Genomic DNA, 11,517 nt, shown 5'->3' with positions numbered 1-11,517 from the left:
GGAATTAAATTTATACGCTGGGCTGGAATGGAAGCATGGAAGCACCCCCTCCGCCCCCCTCTTGCGACCCTCGCACACCCAGTAGATAAATGTGTAAAAAACTGAAATTGTTTGGGTCTCGACTGCATACAATTGTGTTTGTTTGTGTCTGTGAGTCACCATAGAGCACCGCATTGGGTGTATTATTTTTGTGAGAGTATATGCGTGCTGGGGCCCATTTATTTACATTTTTTAATGCACCCAATAAAGAAAACAAAGCACAAACAAGTTTTCTTCTCATTTTATTTTGCAGCGCTGGTTTATTTGTTTTTAAGTGGGCTCAACTTTGCCACCACATATTTATCAACAGGAACGCTGCTTGTCTGGATTTATGTGACTTCATATTTTAGAGATTAGGGAAAAATGACGTGTACTCATGAGGCATAAATATCTTGTTCAACTAATTTCAGCAGTCTTGCGGAATAATACTGCGCTTAGAAAAACTATAATATTTTTAAGTGGTAAAATATTTAACTCTCGTTTCCATTCAGAATATTTGCTCCCAGAATATTTGTGGCACTTCTCCCCTCAAAGCCATCAAATATGAGTGATGACCCTCGTTGCAGGGGCAATTAACTTGCGGTGGTGCATCGTAATGCTTGCCAATCTGCGAGTGGGGCAGATTCAGATTAGAATGGAGCTCACAATGGCGGGCAGGGGGTCGAGCGTTGAACTCAGATCACAGGACTCCTCCGAACGAGATGCTCGCATAGAAATGGCTACATTTCAGGGCAATCCAAGTTGCTCTCTGGTTATATGGCCAGAATTCCGCGCAGCCCGTGGGGAGTGCGCAAGCTGTTTGAAAAATTCATATTATTTGTAAGTAGTTGCGGGCACAAACTATGAACTATGAACCGCCCAGTCCACGCCCCCTGCGTCGAGAGTAGAAATTGCGTGGCTTAGTGCGCCCCAAAAACTTTGGGGAGCAATCGAGGAACCTTATCAGGCGGATTTATGCCAAATGATGGCAGATTGCCAAGCTCCAGCTACAGAACTGCAGGGATAGATGCGGATTCAAATGGCACTGGCTGCCAATGCTGGGCTTGGCAACATGTTTTTTAGTGTGTCTGTCTCCCCAATTCCTTTTCTTTTATTTTCCCCATTTTTCTCTTTTTTCTCGCTTGTTTTTTACAATTTTTTCTGGAGTATAATGGCTAGGAAAAGTTGTGCCAAGCCCGGGACTCTGGAAATGTGGACATTGGTCTGTGCTTGGTGAAATTGAAAATGCTCAAAATATTTCAGCTTCTTGTCATATATTTATATGTGATACCAACAACATTTTATTAAAAGGCTTTACGATATTTTGGCAAACATCAAATTAAAAATATTCAATGAATCTAAGAAAAAACAATTTATTCTGCCTATAAAAATGCTATTTGTATGTTGCTTGTGCCCACTGTGCGGCGCTCGACAAGCGGCTTCTGCTGCGGTGGCTCCGCCAGTTGGCATTGCCACCGTGGAGCCAATTTGCTGCGGTTCATCAATATGCCAAGCCGCGCACATCCAGCCTGTCCAAAGCCACGACCACATCCACGTCCACATCCCCGTCGTTGGCCACATCCAGCCAAATGGCCAGGCACCGGGAGCCAACCAGAATGGCAGACGGATGCGGATGCGGATGTGGTTTGGTAGCTCCCCGCACGCCCTGCTCAGATTTGCTGCTCCTCCCGCCCTCCTTTGATCGGCCCCCGAGGGGCGGGACGGGGCGGGGCAGTGGCCGTCGAGGAGCTTAAGTGGCTCCACGTACTGCTGCTGAAAAAAATATGTGCATAAATTTAAAGAATCTCAATTTACTTGGCCCGCGTTCATTTTTGTGCCGGCTGCTGCAAAGACTTCGCCTCGGGGTCTCCGTCTTTTTGATTCTACGATTCTGTGCACTTGGAAATAATAATATATGTTTTAAGTCCTTCATTGTTGATTTGATTTCTTGTATTGCTTCTTACATTTAAGTCCGATTTCTGAAACGTTTTTTAGAGATAAAGTTACGAAAGTGGGTTTGCGCAACCAAAAGAGGGCTTGACTGCTTATTTTGAATATAATTTTATCATTTTTGTGGGCTAACAGACTTACTTCGGGTACATTTTTCTCAGTGTGCCTGCTCAGCCCGGTGATTTGTGAGCTCAATTATGCTACATTTTCTTGTCTTGCCCGGCCGCCTCCACTTCCCCCGGCTTTCCCGCTCCACCTTGGCCGTGGTCGTTTTTTGTGGTTGTCACTTTGTTATTTATTCAGCGCCATGGAGCAGGTCTGGACGTGGATGTCGTCGAGTGGGGAGTATGGATGCAGACTCCGCGGACCTGGAAGGCACTGAATGGAGCTGTGACACTGAGGCCGTTAATGAGTTCGTTCGTCTTCGCGCTCCGCATTTGGATGCTAATGAGTGGATGGCATCCAATAAATTCAGTTCGCCGGGCTTTGCTTTTATCGCCCCACTTGCATAATTCACATCGCTGCAGGGTTGCCCTCGATCTGACTCCACTGCCCGTGCGGGGGTACAGAGGTCAATAGAAATTTACGGCTGGCATTGTTAACGCCACTGATTACAAATTATTTGTATTGCCCCTTCATCAGTGGCGCCCAGGCCTTCTTATGTTGCCTGATTACTGATTGCTGCTTACTTCATACGATGTCCTTTGACCGCGCTCATTGGATGATTTACTACTGCCTGCCAACTGATAGCACTGCTGTTATCAAGAACTGATGTTCTTTGGCTCATCCAAACAAAAATGAAAACATTTTTATCAACTCACCCTTTACTTGACCTAACTCTGACATTAGTTAATTGGATAGTGGTTTAATGAGTCATTTTTAAATCATTCTCTGCATTCAGTATTAGGTATTCCATGGTGTTTCCTCGATACGAATTGGTGCAGCGACACTCCTGATATCAGCTCTTAAAACTGTGCTTCTGATAACTCTAAGTGCTTTCCGTTTGCTTTCCACCTTTATAACGTCTTTTTTAAAACTGGTAGCTGAGTTATGTCTGCATTGGATAGTATGAAGACTCCAGAAGAAGCATTAGAAAAACTATTCTTTCTGGTGGCAGTAGAGCTCTTTTATTAGATAAATACTTCCAGTTTGAGTATTTTTGTAATAGAAGAACTATTCCCCGCAGGGCTACGATGATTGATTTAACAGTTGATTTTAATGTTTAAGGACATGGCTTTTTCGATTTTGTTAAAATTCAAAATCTTCGGCACTCATAATATTGATTTATCCGAAAATAGATGACCGAAGATATTAGATTCTTAAAGTCATCAAATGATAAACCGAAATAAACTTAATGTTTAATATTTATTGCAAAGCTGTATTAAAATTATTGTTGTCCACAATAACAATAAAGCTTAACAATCAATATAATATATATTCGCGCTCAGCGCACCCATTTTGACTTAGCCCAAGTTATGTCCACGTTATATAATAAGCTCTTCAAAGTTATATGTTCATTCACCCACCATGGATAAACCTCAAAGAAAATTGCTTCCAAACATCCGCGACTGAAGTCAATTATCATCATGATATGACTGCTCGTCGGCGGATCCAATCGCCTTGCGTAATTGTCGAGTGACAAACAAGATTGTTAACCAGATTTCGCATATTCAACCACTCGGTCGTCGGCCATTGAAGCGAAGCTTCTAATAAGATATTTATTCATATAGATATAGATATCTGACGCAACTCCGACGGCAGCGGCACACGAGCGCCGCCTGCCGGGCGAACTGGCAGGCTGCCCGGGGGAGATACAAAGATACCCAGATACATTTACATTGATGTTATCCTTCAGCTGCAACTGCAGCCTCGGGAGACGAATTCCAATCGGCCGACAAAAGCAGTCCGCCAGGGGGCGCTCGTGTGCGTTTATCTTGCAATGGCTGCGGCAAAGCAAATCGGGTTTAGCTGTCGGTCGGCCATCTTGGATTTATCTGGCAAGCGCACATTTGTCAGATACTTTCGAAGCGCTGTGCGTCCTTTTCTCGCACATGCGCACAGCGCCGTTTCAGGCGTGGCAACGTCGGCGTCGGCAGCGGCGGCAGCTGCGCCGCCCACGCACACCACTGCACGCACAAATACCAGCGCAGACCGTACCGCCCCGCAGCCACCGCTTCATAGAGACCGAGGTAGAGCCCGTACTTGCAGCTAAAAACCTAACTTATTTATCCTAACTCGGTTGGCCTCTTCGGGAATCGAAACCGGGGAACCTATACTCATAGATAATGCCCTGAGTCGTCGCAGCATTGGATTCGGTCATCTTGAAATGGGACTTCATTCGATAAAAACACTTCTACCAGCTATTATCAGTCTTTTTTAAATTACACTCAATAAATAACATAATTTAACAATTTATAAATCAATGGGGTTGGCCTTGATTGTTTTACTTTACCTAATACCAAGCCTTTCAAAATCTTTCAATTATAAATTTCGTTTTCTATTAATTAAAATAAATTTAGATTTCCAAAATATATAAGAATTATAAAGCTAAGTTTATTTTTTTTTTTTTTGTGACATGAAACAATAAAACATTTTAGTTTGTATCAATATTTTATGCTACGCTTTCATGCGTACCTATTTTCCTCATAATACATTTAACATCCCCACTTTATATTGAATAGTATTTTTCAGTGCAAAGGGCTCCCCCTAGGTTCATTTAATACTAATGAATAAGATTTTACGAATATAGGCATTTATATCTGTTAGTAGGGCGATTTTAACGCGGTCGACTTGCCGACGGCACTTGAAGCTCGCTTGGAAATCAGTTTCAGCTTTTCAGTTCCGCCTCGCTGTTCGCCGGCATTTATGCAAATTGTTGTACTGCGGACCACACACTGGCACCAGCTAATTGACAATTAGCTGACAAATGCTAATGGTGAATGCCACTGACCCATTGGAATGGAGCCTCGCAGCCTTGACTAATTGAGGCGACAATTGGCGGGGTCCAGAATTTATTCAAGCCACGAACTTAGTTTGCTTTTCGTAAATCTTAAAGTCTTGGAAAGTTGCTCGGCGAGTGGCCATGTTTGCGTATCTCCATTCGAAAATAAACGCAGTTTAATTTGCATAACTGAAATGCAGAATTTATTTTAATTCAGGCATTGCATAAAACGTACTGCTTTATATGCACTCACACAGCCACACTCGGAGTTTCCGAGGAGGGATCCAGCTGGAATTACAGAGCCATTTATGCAAATGCCCCACTCCGACTGCATCTCCATCCCCAACTCCACTTCCAGCTCCAACTCCATCTGCGTGTCCGGGCTCCTCCTGGCCAAGATGGAATATTTCAGTCACGTTAATTCATTCACGTTTAATTCACGAATAAAGTTCGTAACTTATATCGTGCTCATAATGCATGCAAATTTATCACCCCCGAGAAACGGAGAGGGTATCCAATGAAATCCAACCCAGCAGGTGAGTCCATTAAGTGTTCGATTTACATCCGATTGCCAGCTGGCTTTCCTCGCCGTTCTGCCCGCTGATTCATGGAACCCCTAGGCCCGGACTACCACATAGCACCCAGTTCCCGTTCAGTTCGCCTCCCAGCGTGCACTTTGTGTCCCTTCTGAACGACTTGATAAGTCGATTTTGGCCCCACAGCTACACAGCTACACAGCTACACAGCTACACAGCTACACAGCTACCACACACCCCGAACACCGGAAATAATTAAAAGAGCCAAAGTTCTGGCAATATGGCAACATGGCCGAGGAGACGAATTTCATTAGACAAACTGACAAAATGTTACCGAGAGCGGTCTGCTAAACCGAGTCTGCTGGGGATATAAAAGAAAAGTTTGGCCGGCCAAAATATTGGCCAACACTTTCCTCGGCCAAATTAAAAAGAAACGCCGGCTCAAGTGCTCCGAGTTTAGTCGCCTTTAAGCCCCACTCCCAGTTTGGTGCCCAGGCGAATTTATAGCCAGTCGCGGCCCATGACACTCACGGAATTCGAGTACTCGAAAACAAACAGGCGTAGACATGGAAGACATAAATGTATTTCATATTTGCTGGGCTGTCGTTTGGGTTCTTTTGTTTGCCTGGCTTTCGTGGACACACTTGGGTGTGGAGCACTCCAGCCGAAATAGAAGTCAACATCCAGGCAATTGGGGCACTTACCTATGTACAAAGCGAATCTTCTTGATGCACTGTGGGAAATCGGGGAATCAAGTGACTAGATAAAAACACGCAAGGCGGCCAGATGAAAGTGGTTTAATGCTCAAAATAATAAAGGAAGCGCTTAGGGTAACATATATTAATAAATTAGTTATAATTTCTGTAAAGCAGTCATTACTGCGTTTTTTACGTTGGCCCTTTTTCAGGAATAAAATAAATTTTAAATATAACTAAGCTAATTAAAAGAACATAAGTTTGGATAAACGTTTTTTTAGCTATTTGAAATTTTATGATCCAGTTTAATTCTCATTTTATACAGTTTTGCAATTTGCGAATACAGCGATCTATCTTAAATCTTTAGTGTAAAGCCCGAGGACGTCACTTGCCTGAAATGCAACGGCTGTCACTAGGAAATGGCAACCAGCAGACTGTAGGGATTTCCTTTCCGCCCCCAACAAATTCCGGAAAATCCATGCGGAATGGGTACGAAGCCATTCTTCCGAATCGTTGCCTTGTGCACAAATAAGGGAAAAGTCAGAGCACGGGCGCAGAATAAGTGCCTATAAGGGTCCCGGCTGGGCTAGTTTTTCCTGAGGGTGTATATTTCTACGGGTTTCCGGCTCCGGCTCCGGCTCCGTGTCCGTGTCCATGTCCGTGTCCGGCATCCTTATCCAGATTCCGGATTCGCTGCAACTGCTGTGCAAATAATGAAGCGGAGCAGCGAGCGGGGGCGGCAGACGACACCTACAACGTCCACGGGGATTGCAGCCACTCGAAAGAGATTTACTTTGGGCATTTGCTGGTGACGTGGTGGTCCGAATAGTAACGAATCGCGGGCGGGGGCTGCTCCTCCATTTGCCAACTCCATCTGCGTCCACATTTCGGGACCTCGACACGTTTGGTGTTGGCAAAAGTTTTCTCATTTTGGCAAGATGCTCGCTCGTAACGAAAATTGTCGAGTTCGCCAAAACGCCGATGGGACGAAAGGAGCGGATGAGTCGAGGCTTGGAGGCGGTACCAAGGGAAAATGGAAACGCACCGCATGCACTGGCGACATTTCTCATTAAAACTTTTCGACATTTTGTTGTCTCAACAAACATTCTTATCAGCAGACAGAAGCCATTCCAGCCATACCGAACTTGGTCGACGGAGGCGGCAATGCACAAAGCCAATGCGGCGGCCACGAAAATCGGAAGACAGGTGTCTGACAGCTTAATCGGAAGTAATGAAAGATGTGTGGCTTAATTAATAAGAGGTTGGCTGGCCGGGAACAGGAATTGTGGCATGAGTGTGTAGATATCACGAAACGCGCTAATGGAAAATGTAGTACAGTTGATCAAAACGGTATACACAAGCTTATATATTTGGGTATTTGCCGAAAAGTCATCATGCATAGTTTGCAAACATTTTACTTGTAGAAAATGCGACTTATGTGTTGATCTTTGAGCTGCCTTTCACTTTTCCTAGAGATCACATGCAAGCACATTTCTTGGGACTGCCTTGAATGTAATTATTTCCAGTTTTTAGAGCCAATTACGAAAATGAGCCTTGCCTATGCCACATTGCTGCAATAAAGTATGAAATGATAATTTCCGGAAAAACAGCGGACCTTGAAACTAAATTAGGCGCAACCTGCGTGCAATTATCGTTAGTTATTTTCCAGCTCTCACTTTTCGCAAAGGGTTGAGTTTGACAAAAGGGATGGGCTCGAGCTCTGAGTTCTGTTCAATGTCAGTGAGCCAGGCCCGCGGCTCTCGAGGCCATAAAACAAGGTCGGGCATAAAAAACGATTTACAAAGGCAAGGGTTCTCCGCCCACAAGGATTCATACACACGCACACACACCCAGTTAGGTCCTCACATAATGGCCGCACAGTGGGCCCATTGTCAGTTCTGCGGCTGAAAAACCAAGGCGATCTGCTCTCGCTTTCTTTCTTCCACGATGCTCAAGTGAGCTGGTGTGTGTTGGTGTGAGTTGGTGTGCCCGTCACAGTTCGAAGTTTTACGGTCTACGAGAGTTGGCCGTAGAAAGTGAGAGTCATTAAAAATTTTACTGCTTCCCAAGGTCGTCGCAGGGAATTTTATGTCACTTTTATGGCCTAGTTGCTGCTGCGGCTCCCACTTCATGGCCATGGCCAACGGAATCGGCGTAGTCATCGACTGACCCAATTTGCTTGGAGATACCTGGGCAATTGGTTGAATCGGTTTATGGATGGGCCTTTTGCATGGCTGAGTTCAACGAACTCGCGGCTCGAAGCAGTTGCCTAAATGAAAAGTATTAATATAATTTCATCATTTTTCATCAGGCCAAGTAAACTATTTTATTTAAATTAAACTTTATTTAGGATAAGAGAAGATGATATTGATTAATGAAAAATCAAGATGACTTTTTGAGAATGCAATCCCACTCTGAGCAGCTCAAAGTCCCGCTAGCTGGCAAAGACTTTCCGTTTATTAACGAAAATCCAAAACTTTTCTGCTTTTCATAAAATATTTAATATATTCGCTTGGCGCCCATATCGCAGCCACACACTTGATGCCTTATGAAAGTTTTCGCCCGTCATTTGGCTTATTTGCGAATTTTGGCACGCTCTGCAAGCTGGCAGAAAATTTGCAGCGGAATAAGGCGAAGATGGCGAAATGCTTAGTGGCAAGTGCCGAAACTAAATCCAATAACTATATGCTGAAACATTCATGAGCGCAAATTGAACACGTTCCTGCCTCTGGTGCTGGCCAACTTGGCTCCGGGTCTTGGCTTAAGCCCGATTCGTTTCTGCTTCGGTTCGATGGAATTTAGTTCAATTGAGGAATTTAGTCCGGGGCAGGAGATTGGGGTCCAGACAGGTCCGTCGGGCCAACGCACTCGTCACTGCAGCGGAATCAACTATCCACACCTTCTGGAAAGGAGTAACGACCATTTTGATTAAAAGTATTCCTCGCAGAAGTTTCTTTGCATTTAGCAGAAATGGTGACCAGCACGGAATGGTGGGGAATTCCTCCACTGATTGCACGTTTCAGCTGCCAGCTAAATCGGGGTGTGCATTTTGAATTCGCATTCCCTCACACCTCCGCACATTCCCAACCATTCGGAATAATTGAATCGAAAAATTGTTTCGCCCCATGAAAAGAATCCGATGCGAAGTTGGAGGCGAACGGCGACATTCAATTCTTGAAAGCATTTTCAGAAATCCAATTTGATTTGCAGCAATCGAAGGAAAAAACGAAATAGACTGGTGAAAAAAGGATGAAATGAACGATGTAACAAAGTACGTTAAAAAGACTCTGCAATCATATAAATTCGTTATGATTTGTCCCTTTTTTCTATTGTTCGAGAGAATCGTAGTAGCACCATCTGAATGTATCAGGTTTACTAATGGAAACACTAATTTGGATGCCAAAACCTATTTGGTTTCCATTTAATTTAGGTGTTTATTATTTTTTACTTTTCTGTATCTGCAAGTAACATGCTTAAACAAAACCGGAATGATTTTTAGATTATAAATATTCATTTTAGATTTCAATGGGTTTTTACTTGTGCAATTCATAAAAATAGAACTATAATAGAGCGAAAACACAACCAACCCCCAACAACAGCTGTTTATATTATTTAACCCCCGAAATTCCCGCCACCCCACGAATCTCGAAAACGTAAGAGAGAAAACGGGCGAAAGAGAGAATTTGGGGTTCTCTTTCCCGGTTTTCGAGGTAAGGGCCACTCACAGGGTGACCAGTGTGCTTCAAATACAATGAAAACCAAAACGAATTAATTTGCATATTTAACTGCGCTTTCAGCCAGCAGCAGGTGAATAAGAATCGATAGCTCTAATTAAGCCATATCTCTCTGTTCGACTTCGGCTGCATTTGCATTCCAATAGCTCGCAAATCAGCCAGCCGCTGTCTGAATCTTGTCAGGCGATAAAGCCAGCAGACGATGGGTTTATTAGCCATCGTGTGGCATTCGCCCCTCGTCGATCCACGGATTTTCCCGCGAGCGAAGCAGCCACTTGAATCTCATCTCCCCATCGATGATAACGAGGACGATGATGCATCGATAATCCCGATGGAGCAATGGCGATGCCATCCCTCAAATGGTTCCCTCCATTTTCGTGTGCAACCAAAGTTGCCAGGCAGAAGCTAATGGAAGAATCTCGCGATGTCACGAGCGTGAGTTATGGTTAAGTGCACTTTTTGGGCTGCCTCCTCGAAATACCTCCCACTTTACCTTACTCCCCCTCCCAATGCCGTGTTGTTTGCGTCTAAATGCAAATTTTGTGTAATGAACGTCACGCTGCAAAACGGAGTGGGATTGTCATTATACCCTAACGGATATGTTGCGAATCCGGTACTGATTTTTCAGGACTCCTCACTTATTTGGGTAAAAGCAAATAAAATCAGGTTTTTTATGTTGGTAAGTGGACCAACCCATTCTAGTAACACGATTGTTGTGTAATATTTTTAAAATAAATATAAAATATTAAAGGATTTAAAGTGAATATAATATTTTTCTGTACAATCTCTAAGATTGAATATAATTCGTTAGCGAACTTCTAGATAGATCGTTAGAGCATCCCAGTTTCGTTGCAGACAGACCCATGCTGTGATATTATTTTTGTGTTAGCTTCAACTTTTCCGCCGCCTGACTATTAGCTAATGCCTGAGCCGCAATTCGTGACGTGCCGCGCCCTCATCCCCGCCTCCTGCAACCTTTGGCCCCCCACCCCAACTCCAACTCCTCAGCGAGTCGAAATCCAACCCCAACCGCAGTCCTGTTGCTGCCTGATGCGCTTCGTAAAGTTTTGCAGAAAATTTGAATATCGCTTGGCTTATTTCGCGCTTGGCAAGCAACCACCGTGGATTTCCCAAAGGGGGAGGGGAGGGCAGGGGTTTCCCGGCAGCCATGTGTGTATCTGTATCTGAATCTGTGAGCCACGTTTGATGGTGGTGGAAATGGAGCTGCAACCACCGTCACAGGAGGGTCAGGAGCTCACGTTGTTTGCACTTTTCCCCCTCTGCCCGAAACTCTTTATCCTGCGTCCTTGCTGGCGCTTTCGTCTGATATTAATTTTCCTGCTCCTCCGAAATTCCCGCCTGGGGCCATTTAGCCCCAATTGCGTCTCGGTCTCAGACTCGCAATCAGCTTCAATTCCAGTCTTTGTCCCCGGGCTCTGGATGCGTTTCATTAATTAACTGAAATGCTGTCGACGAGCTTTGCACGTTACAAGAATGAATTATTTATATAAAATTTGTCTGGCTTTCTCCACTTCTGCGTTGAATCTTTTTTCTGCTACGTCTTTGTTGCCCTTGCTGATCGCAAATTTGTTGTGTGAGTCCTGTTTTCTGACCGGAGGTGAAGTGAAGTGCAATACTTTGCG

Source organism: Drosophila erecta, unplaced genomic scaffold, assembly GCF_003286155.1.
Source record: "Drosophila erecta strain 14021-0224.00,06,07 unplaced genomic scaffold, DereRS2 tig00000000-arrow-pilon, whole genome shotgun sequence".
NCBI lineage: Eukaryota > Metazoa > Arthropoda > Insecta > Diptera > Drosophilidae > Drosophila > Drosophila erecta.
Note: the sequence above shows the minus strand (reverse complement) of the source record.